Raw genomic sequence first — 10766 nt, forward strand, 5'->3', positions numbered from 1 at the left:
GCCTCGTCCCTGACACCATGGCCAGGAACCCCAGGGTAATGGCTGGAGGCGAGGAGGACAAAATGATGGTGATGGGAAAGACTCCAGTGGGCTTGGGGCACCACAGCGGGTGTCCTCCACCAACTCTGGAGAGGAATACTCTGAAGTCATCAGACCAGCGCCCGCATTCATGCTCCAAACCCTTGACGTATCCCTAAGTGAATCCCAGGAAAGGGGCCACGCAAACCTCCACGCTACATTTGTACAGCACTTCACGAGGCACAGAAAACCTTCACGTGAGTGAGCTCTGAGCTCATGTGCTAAAAATCTAAGCAACCCTGTGCAGCACTCGAAACCAACATTACTGCCCCCTCTCTGATGAGGAGCCCAGGGTGCCAGGTTTGCGTGACGTTCAGAGTGGCGCGACCAGTGGCAGAGTTGAGGGCAGGAGCCCAGGCTGAACCCCGAGACCCCCCTGTTCTCTGCAAAGTGCTGCCTCCCCCCATCTCGGTGCATGAAACTGGTATAAATGGGTGACGCCCAGTCAAAGAAAGTCAGCCGTGTGGCTTTAGCAAAACAGATGGCAATCGTTTAGATCCAAATGTCAAATAATGTTCAGCCCATGTGGACAGGATATCCAGTGCTGTAGAGATGATCACAGATTGTAATTAGAGTCAGAATTACAGAGAGGACCTTCCAGAGCCGGCAGGGAAAGCACAGTCTAGGAGACCAAGCTTCTACGGAGAGCTGACTCAGAGGGAGTGAGCTCACCATCAATGGTGGTCTCATCAAAGAGTCTAAACAACCCTCTGGCAAAAAGGTTGTGGAGGGACTTCAAGAACTCAGTGGTGCTGTAAGTTCACGATCCTGTGACCTGGCCTTAGCAACATCATGAAACCAAGCCTTCATCCCAAGCAAGAAACCAAGGGTTGCGAGGGGGAAGGGGTTTGTTTGGGGGTTTTTGTCCCATCACAAAAACAGTCCAGATGTGCAGACCACAAGGTGCAGACCCACCACCCCAGAAGCAGCGCAGCAACTCCGAGAACGAGGGGGCAAGTGCTACAATTTAAAAACTAGAAGAAATTAAGAATGGCAATCATTCTCTCCGAGGAACGTAAAGCTCATGAAGACAATGCCCCAAACGAAATTCGCTGCAGACACGGTTTAAGTAACAGGCTCGTAAGGCTTTTCTTGCCAAAAAAGCAGGCCGTGAGTGAAACACAAAGGATGAGAGGCTAAAAAACAGAAATCGTACAAAACCTGGGGTCAGATGGCCAGGATGTGATCGTCCTCCTCCAAAATTTGCAAGCTCTGTGCATGGGAGCAAGGTATGAACACCATGTCTCTGACGGGACCTAACCGGCTGTCATCGTGAGCGTGACACAAAATGATCCCCTCGAAAAGGTCTCTGCCCTTGGAAAGCCGGGGGCAAACCTTACCAGCGTCCCTACCTCCCTGAGTAAGTGACTAGACCCATCGGACTTGGTCGCTGGCTCTCAATGTGGTATTTGCACAAGTACTCACACCCTGTTTAGTACTCCACCTCAGGGTCCTCTGGGAGGTAAACCAAAACCTCAAGGACTGAAAAGTCAAAAGGGCCTCCTTTAAGTTGCGAGACTTTTCTGGCGCTTTCATCCTCAGAATGATTCATCATTTCCTGGGACCAGCCTGCCTCTCACCAGTGCCTGCTCACACAGGCATTCTGCCCCCGCTACCCTCCCGGCAGGTGCTTAGGGAACACCTGCGGAACCCAGGTTTATGGTGCATCCGGGGAGCTCCTCGACCGGAAAACCAACCCCACATCAGCCTGGGGTGAGGCCTCCCACTTCATGTTCCTGTTATCAGCAGCAGGGACACACCTGGATACACAACAAGCTGGTCTCAAGGGCCAACAGACACCGACCAATTTCACTGTCGGGTCCCAGCCCGCCACCTGCTTTGGTTAAAGGAGCACATCTGAGAGGCTTCTAAACATCCAGAGTTTTCCAGCAACACCAGGCAAAGATAATGCAGCAGCGAACCAGTGTGACACAAACCACTGCCCATTCTCACCCGCCACGCAAGTTGGGACGCTGCCCGGGGGGTGACAATAATAGAGTTTAAACTACTTGTTTACCATAATGATGCAAAGGATAGAATTTTCCCCATCTTGCAGAGAAGGAAACGGAGCTTTAGAGTTGATGTAACTTGCTCAGGGTCCCAGTGCAAGGAAGGGACAGAACAGCACTGGAATCCAGGGTAAGTCTGTATCCAGCACTGTGACAATCCTACAACCCTCCCGTATGACTTGACGGTCCAATCAATCTATGTATAGGGAAGCACATACAGACTTCATATTCCATATGCAGGGAAGTGTAATGCACAGCAAGCGCAAATATCTTCACTTCTCCAATGATGAGGCCAAGATGATCCAAGAGGTACATCTGAATCGATTTCTTTCTTTTCCCTAAGCGAGTGTCTGGCTTGGAAATGGGTCTGCTTGCTCCGGAGATAGGCCTGTGCGTGCCGGTAGGTCCCAGAGCGGCAGGTCAGCCCCTCCCCGTGCCATCTCCAGGTGGCCCACAGGTAAAGCCAGGAGCCCTGAAAGGGGCTCATTCCTTCGCAGTTAAAGAAGAAAAAGGGCAGAGATTTTGCTAGTAAAGTCTGAATACTCGGGGATAAAATCTCCTCCTCCTCTTTTTATCCTGATCTACAGTAAATATCTGAAAGTTGTCTCTGAGGACAGGTGAGTGAGAGACCAATACCGCCCCCCCGCTTCCTGCCCAGATCATTCCTCCTTTCAGGCAGCAAAGATTTCACAGATGCTCACCCTGCACCTGGCTGTGGGTATGGCCCCAGGGAAAGTTCGTTCCTGTCCTTGAGAAGCAGGAAGTCTTCTATCTTAATTGGCTCAGTTATCAACGACTGAATACTGAGGTCCCTTTATAACTTTCCCAAAAACTGAAGAATTTGCCTTGGGGAGTGAGCACCCTGTCACTAGGAGTATTTAAACCATTCGGCTTTTAGTCAGGACTGTTCTTCCTCAGGAATGCAATAAAGGCTGCCTCCCTGGGGTTCTCCCCACAGGTCCTTGAAGGCCCAGGAGGTCTCATTCTGCATTCTCCCCGTTGTCCTGAGGCCATCAGAGGACAGCAAAGTGACTGCCCCTTGCACCCTAACATGCTAGGAACGCGCTGTCAGCACCCCAGCCGGGCCTCAGAGAGACGAGGGTGGGGCCTCCACTCACCAGCCCCCTGCGTTCTCCTCTGAGCACATTCTGTGTCTCCACGTCTGGGATGCGCATCTGACCAACTCTGAGTGAGAACACAAACATCACGCTGCTCCTGGGGCTGGCCACGATCACATTCACCTGGGAGGTTATGAGGTAAGTGCTGGTATTCAGCCAAAGCATTGAAAAACAAAAACAAACAAAAAAAGACAATTTCAAAGAAATCCCCAAAATGGCCTAATGACTAAGAAGACTTGCAAGGAAATGAAATTGGTTTATACGTAGTGTATCTTCCTCTTGTGATTTATATTAACAGCGAAGAAGTCTTCAGAGCATTGCGAGTTGACTTATCAATTGGTAGGAGTGATCAATTACACACAAATGACAAGAAAAGGAAATATGATGCGGTTGCAGCACGAGGCAGAGGAAAGAATACCGGTCTCGGAGTCAAGATACCTAAGTTTCCTCCCTACCCTGCCACACGGGGGGCACACTTCCTTCCCTCCCTGAGGGTTCTGGACTGAGGAAACCCACCGGCTTCCCTGAGTAGCTCCACAGTCCTCACCATAGTGCTAAGACAAGCTTCTTAAACAAAAGAGTAAAGTTCTGTGCTCCTCAACACCCTTGGGGAATCGGGGACTTCGCTGGCAGGCCAGCATGCTCCAGGAAACACTCCCCTCCAAAATAAGAAAATACACTAGAAAAGCTCGAGATGCTTCTAGAAAGCTTGCAAGTCAGACTAATACTTCCTGCAGAAAAACCAGCTGGCCCGAGCATTCCCCCACCAAAGCCCTTCCTGAGTTAAGCAGGCAGAAAATACAGAGTTCTCGCTCATCACAGCTCAGCTTCAGGACCAGGGGAAGGGGCGAGCCAGCTCCAGGAGGATCCTGTAGGGAGGAGCGTGCGCGGGAGGTGTGGAGAGTGTGTGTCCCGGGGGAGGGGGCTGTTGCCTACTGTGCAGGACAAAGAGAAAGAGCAAAGGCCTGGGGACTCTTCTCCTCCTTCGACACCCCCCCGCCCCCCCCCCCCCGCCAACCCCGGGCAGGAGCGCCCCACGCTGGAGCTAATCTGTACAATTCCCCGCACAGGGAAGATGCACGAGAGCAATCTTGTGTGGTTCCAGAAGCGCAGCACAGTAAACGCGTTGTCAAGATGAGGGAATGGAGGTCTCATAACTTCTTGCCTAGTGATTACATCAGAAGAATCGGCTTTTCACCCAAAATCAACAGACTCTTTCTCTGGACTTCACAACTTGCCAAGAACCTCTGCTTTCTTGGAAGTTCTGCCAAAATTCAAAACCCTGGCCAGAGCGTTCATGACCCTGCAGTTTTTGCTACCACCACCCATCTCTACAAGATTAAAGTCCATTTAAGATGGCCTCACACTAACCCAATAGGAGAAATGGGCAAAATACAGGGAGAGGTCGCAGAGAGAAAAGTCCATTCGGTCAGTGATACATGAGAAGATACTCAACCCCATTCATAGTTGAAGATAGGCAAAGGCGGCCTCTCAGATGGTCTAGACTCAGAGCATCTCGTAAAAACCGCAGAGTTTGTGACAGCTGGGGAAACCAAATCATCACCCACTGCTGGTGGGTAATAAACAAGGTGAGCGCTGGGGCACATTCATTTCTGGCATGTAATTCCCCAGCCATCCTACTGCTGTAAGATCCATGTACAAAACCATAATTGCGCATTGACTGTAATAGGAAAATTAGAAACAATTTAAATATCTGTAGGACTCTGGTTAAATAAACGATGTAACAGAATATCATAAGCCTGCTTAAAAAAAAGAAACATGGAGAGGTAGTCCCACAAATACTAAATCCACAAAGGTATATTGAGTGAAAGGGTACAAAAATATTGATAAAAGGAATCCATTTTAAGAATTACATTTACACATACTGAGCTGCACACACACACAAAAAAAGTTCGGGACTGATTTACATACCAAACAAGGTCCCCAGGCTGAGCCCTGGAGACCAGGTCTGGGAAACAAGACCTTTGCTTTCACCATTAATATGTCCACAGTGTTGGTTCTGGCTTTTGATTTTTATGTGCATATGTATTACTTGAACAGTAACTTTTAGAGACCTCAGAGAACTCCGAGGTGAGGGATGGAAAACTCTGGCCCCTCAGTGTTGGGGTCTCTGGTCAATGGACTGCTGGGACAAGAAGGGGTGACAGGGGGGTTCCTGCTTTGGTCAGAAAGGTCAGAGGGTGACCACTCAGCTCCTCCAGCATTGGGATTTTGCAACACTTGGATCTTATAATCCCATGTGATGAGTGTTCTCGGGTCCCTGCCAAGGAGCACAAAAGGCCTGGACAGTAGGGGACGGAGATATCTACACTACAGGGCGGCCAATGCACCGGGCCAAACCACTCCAGGTTTAGACCCCGATCCTCTAGCTCTTAACTATTTAACTCACTAAACGAGCACAAGGTTTGCATCCTCTCTCTACACACCTGCAGGGTCCATGTTTGTGTCTTGGTCAAAAAGAACGTCCTGTTTCTGTGACTTCCACTTCTGTAGGACCCCCCACCTACTCCACTCCAGCAATTCATGAAGGGTTAACTATCACCTGATGTTCAAGAGTGTTGCCTACAGCTCAGGGGATAAGAATGAAGACTCTCCTGGAGGCAGGTGGTTGACATTCAGATCCCCGCTCTGCCACCCACTAACCTGTGACCACGAGCTAATTACTAACCTCAGCCTCAGTTTCATATCTGTAAAACAGGATGAACACTGTCCGCCTCAGAGGATTAGTGGCGTATGTAAAGTACTTTCCAGAGTACAGGCACCAAATGCAAGCCACGTGCTAATCCTGAGGTCACAAATGGCTCCTGGACTCCGAATGAAGGCTCTTGCCTTAACTATTTAAATTGCACCCTCCCAAAAAGAGAGGGGCAAGGAATCTCATAGGTTAAAACTAATACAGAAATATTAGAAGGGTATGTTTCTATTACCATAGGGTAATAATACATTTGTTCAAAAATCTGAGCCCAAAGGCAACCCCAAGATTGGGCAGCATTCTGCGATTATGCAGAATTCACCGGCAGGGAATTCTTTTGCAGAAGCAGTTGCCAAGGAGAACATCTTGTTGAGCAGCTGCGCCCTGTTATCCCCTGACCTCTGTTGCTTATTTCTTGCCTCTTGTAAACCAAAGGGTACGCCTAGTGAGACCTGTGTATGCAGAGAAAGATTTTGCCAAAAAGAGAAAGGACACGTATCTAAGGAGACACAGGGACCTCTGGGAACAAGGCACACAGGGTCAGTGTGCTCACAGTGTCCCAGAAGCGGCCAGCAAACAGGTGTGTCTCGATCACAGGGTCTGTAGTCAGCTTCGTGAGCAATGCAGAGGACATCGCACTGAGGAGCAAACAGACCGCTGATACAGAGCCATGAATGTCCTAACAGCCGGTAGCTTTGTTCTGGAAAGCCCCAGCATTCGGTACAGGCAAAAAATTCTAAGTTGTTGGAGGAATCACACAACTTGGTCAAGGGGTTAAAAGATGTGGCCATGATCACCAGCCTGAAAAGCTCCCTGCTCCTCTCCAGCCTGAGCCCCGTCCATTCACTTCCTCCCGACCTCTCAGCTGGGCAGTGGACGTGGCCCAGCCACCCTGAGCCAGTCCCCAGCAGGCAGTGGCTGCCGTGGGCCAGGAGGAAGCCAGAGCCTGTGGTTGCGCGGCCCCCCTCCCCACACACCCACGCACTCTTCCTCACTCACCAACCCTCCCTCCCTCCCTCCACTGGAGCGCGTGATCACAAACACACACTTATACACACACACACACACACGCACGCACGCGCACACACATATCACAGGCTAAAACAAGTTTGACAAAGCAATATCAGATATCTCCCCTTCTATTTCACTTTTTTCAAATGTCTGTGGGCCAACTAAACTGATTTTATGACCAGGAGGTCACAAACTACACTGGGACAAACACTGACCTGTGCCTAGAGCCAGAGCTCTGCAGAGCTGTACTCTTCCTCACAATACTCACACTCCAGCCGATACTCCAGCCTGCCCACAGCCCAGCGCAGCCCAGCCCAGCCTCCGCCCCTGCTCACTTCTTATGTCTTAGTTTGTTGAATAAAAGGTGGGGAGCGGGGAGGAGGAGGATGTGGGAAGAGGATGAGGTGCACAGGTAAGTGGGGAGGACACAGGAAGGAAGGGGGCAGGCAGATGCAGGACATCAGGACACCAAAGGTGCCTTCAGGGCCCTGGAGTCCCCCTGAGCTGGACCTGCTGCCAGGTGCTAAAGCAGGTATTAGGCCCCTCACTCACCGCTTAGAAAGTTCCCATTTCAGAAATGGCCAGCCGACAGGCACTTGGAGTCTTCCATAAATGAAGAATTAAGTTGGGCCTTGCCTGCCTTTTTTTCACAAATGCCGCTCCAATTTTAAGTGAGTGGGCTTAGCCCATAATGAACTGAGCCAGAATTCAATAAAATGTAAAGTGTGACGTCCCCCTTCCCAGGGAGCTCGCCCCAGCGCTGACAGTGGGCCACTGATCCATCCTGACCTGCTGTACACCTCAACAGCTCCGGAGTTCGTCCCCCGGTCACACTGCGGGAGTTGTTGTGCAAACAGGTCAAGGCACTAGCCTCGGTGTCCCAACTGGATTGCGGCCTTCTCGGTGTTTCTCAAAAATGCCCCAAAAGCTTCTCCAATTGGTGTGACGCCCCCCCCCCGCCCCGGTCCACCAGCCCTCCCCTGCAAGAAGCTGCCGGCAACCCTCACCCATACCCATCCGAATGCTTGCCCAAATCAGTTTGTCTTGTGTACCCTGAACCCAGAAGAGAGAGGATCCAGGAGAGGCCAACTCACAATAGGAGAGGGGGGGTGGGGAGGGGCCAGTGTTGGTCAGAACTGTCTCAACCCTACAAACAGCCCTCCTCACTGGTACCCTGTGTTCCTCCCTAAAATAATAGGCTCCACAGTGAGTCACTGACCTTGTATATCTCTTGTATATCTCAGTTAATTTTTACAATAATCTCCTGAATAGGTATGGTTATCTCCACAATTCATAGATGAAGAAACCAAGGCTCAGAGAATTTAAGTCTTTGGCCCAGTGTAACTACGAAGCACTAGACTCAGCACCCCGCAGGCCCAGGGTGGCCTCTTTGAACTATCTTTCCATCTCCTGCCCTCCCCTTCTCTCTGGTCCAGGGCTCTGAGGGCAGCTCACCAGACAAGGGCTGGGCCCACAGACCTCCCTCTGGCCAGGCCAGGCCAGCCAGCCATCCTCACCCCATCCAGGGAGAACTCTCCCCAGCCATTCCTGAGGTCCCCCCCAGGACGCAGAGGTCCTTCAGGCCCTCCCATGAACCCTCAAGCTCTGTCCTGTGCAACTAGACTCAGCAGGTAGGTTTGTGCCTTGCAGCATGTTCTTTTCTAGAGTGGTAAGATTTTGAAAAATGAGACGTGAGATGGGGAGCACACTTGCGCAGGGGCCTCCAGCAAGCTCAGGCAGAGCTAAGTTCGGTTCAAGGTTCGGGCACGACCCACGAAGTTCAGGTTCAAGGCTCTGGCCAGGCCCAGCTCCACAACACTACACAGCCCTACATGCAAACAGGAAGAAAAGCTCCAAAACACACATCCATAAACAAAAAGGCTGGATAATAATACAAATGTTGACAAATATGAAGAATTATCAAAATACAGAACCATAAAACAAACTCTTAGTTCTTCCAACATTCCGGGGGGGGGGGGGAGAGGGTGGAGTGTGTGTTTATTTCTCAATTACTACCCATTCCTCAATCGCTTACTTTAATTCATAGGACCCAAATTATAGAAAAACAGATAAATAGTAAATTTCACAATCATCATGCCATTCCTCAGATTAAAAAAAAAACTGTTACAAGTTCTCATCTTTTCCAAAATACTCCTACTATCCTGGGGATACTATTGGGTGCTAAAAAACTCTCTTGAGTTAATCTGCCGGGTTTTTTAGCTCAAGTTTCCTGTTTGGTGGTCAAACATGGGGTTGACATCTGCTTTCTCCTGCGACTACTCTCCATATAAATTAGCCGCCAGTTACCTACACTCCAGCGCTAAGGCACTTAGACTTATTTCCAAACCACTACTTTGCATCCTACATTTTCCTGCCCTTCCCCAAAATAAAATTCTTTGCAGGGGCATGTGATGGAACTAACCAGGCCTAGCACCCACTGGGCCGCAGGAAAGATGCACGCAGGCCTGACAGAGGAGGAACCACACAGTAATCTGAGAACCGGATTCCAACCCTGGTCAACCTGCCACCCAGCAGCTGTGTGACCTTGGTCACGTTGGTCAGCCTCCCTGGGCCTCAGTTTCCTCCACTGCAGAGCAAGAATCCTATGCCCCGGGAACATTTTCATAAAAGTTCCGGGCGCACCGCAGGGACTACCCGCTGCCCAGCCCGAACCCACCCGTCCCCGCTGGATGGAGCCGATCCCGCCGTCCCGGGGTCCCTCGGCAGACCCCCTCCCCGGGGACCGACAGGCGGGTCAAGGTCAGCCCTGCGTGTGCCCTGAAAGGGAAGGCCCGAGGGATGCTGGCGACGCCGCCCGGGCCCCGGGCCTGGTCTCCGCCTCCCTCTCCGATGCACATCCCCGGAAAGGACCGCGGAGACCGAGCTCGGTCCTCCCGCGTCGGGTCAACCCCGTCCCCCGGCCCGGCTCCGGCCCCGCCGCGCGCCCCCCGCTCTCGGGGCCCCGCCCCGCCCGGCCTTGCCGAGGCTGCGGCCCCTCCCTGAGAGCGGCCGGGGCTCTGCCGCGGCTCGGCCTGGGGCTCGGCGAGCGGCGGACGGCGCGGAGGCGTCTACTCACCGTGCGGCGCGGCGCGCGTGGCCGCCTTTGTATGCAAACACTCTCCGCCCGCCGCGCGCTCGCTGTCACTGCGGACTGCCCCCGCCGGCGGGGGCGGGGCGGAGGCGGGGCCCAGGCGGGGCGCAGGCGGGGCGAGCGGGGCCGCGCGAGGGCCACCGCGAGGCGCGAGCCGCTCTGCAGCTTTCAGGGCCATCCTGGCCCCAGGCAGCCCAGCCTCCTTCGAAGGAAGGCTCCAGTCCGCTAGCCCTTTCTTCACCGCCCACCGCCTGTTGGGCACGACATCTTAGGCCACGTTTCTGATTATCCTATCCAAAGCCAAAGTCATTTATTTAATTCACCAGGCTAGACTGACATGTTCCGGGAAGCCTCTGAATTCAGGGGGCTTTCAACATCAGCTGTAGAGCAGCCAGGTAAAGCGCTCCAAACCGCCCAGGGCCTGGGGGGCTGCCATCTCGGCCCTACTCTTTAAGAGCGGTGGGACCCAGGCAAGTCCCATAACCTTTCTGACCCAGGATCTTAGTTTCTACAACCATGTCGTGGCAGCCAACCTTGTTGGCCAAATTGCAACTTACACTTATCTTTTCAACATCGGTTCACCTTCATCCTTTATTCAAATGCCCAAGCACTCCTGCTTCATCCATTCGTTAAGCAAATACTTGTCAGGCTCTGTTCCAGACACTAAGAACAAGAGACAGGACCCTGCTCCTTTGGAGCTTCCATTCTCCAGCAAGGAGACAGGCAATGGATGAATAATGAAGAAA

The 10766-nt window shown here is 52.0% G+C and overlaps 1 long non-coding RNA gene across 1 annotated transcript; it reads right to left on the bottom strand.

Annotated features, from left to right (window-relative positions):
* Positions 1-1058: 1058 nt before the first annotated feature.
* On the bottom strand, positions 1059-10100 carry LOC145715987 (uncharacterized). The gene is made up of 2 exons (XR_014138318.1): positions 10006-10100; positions 1059-8757 (listed from the first exon to the last, which is right to left on the bottom strand). It is a non-coding gene; the product is annotated as an uncharacterized LOC145715987 (long non-coding RNA).
* Between the last annotated feature and the right edge of the window lie 666 nt (positions 10101-10766).

This window comes from Leptonychotes weddellii, chromosome 10 (assembly GCF_054177405.1).
Source record: "Leptonychotes weddellii isolate Sample4059 chromosome 10, ASM5417740v2, whole genome shotgun sequence".
In the NCBI taxonomy this organism is placed as follows: domain Eukaryota; kingdom Metazoa; phylum Chordata; class Mammalia; order Carnivora; family Phocidae; genus Leptonychotes; species Leptonychotes weddellii.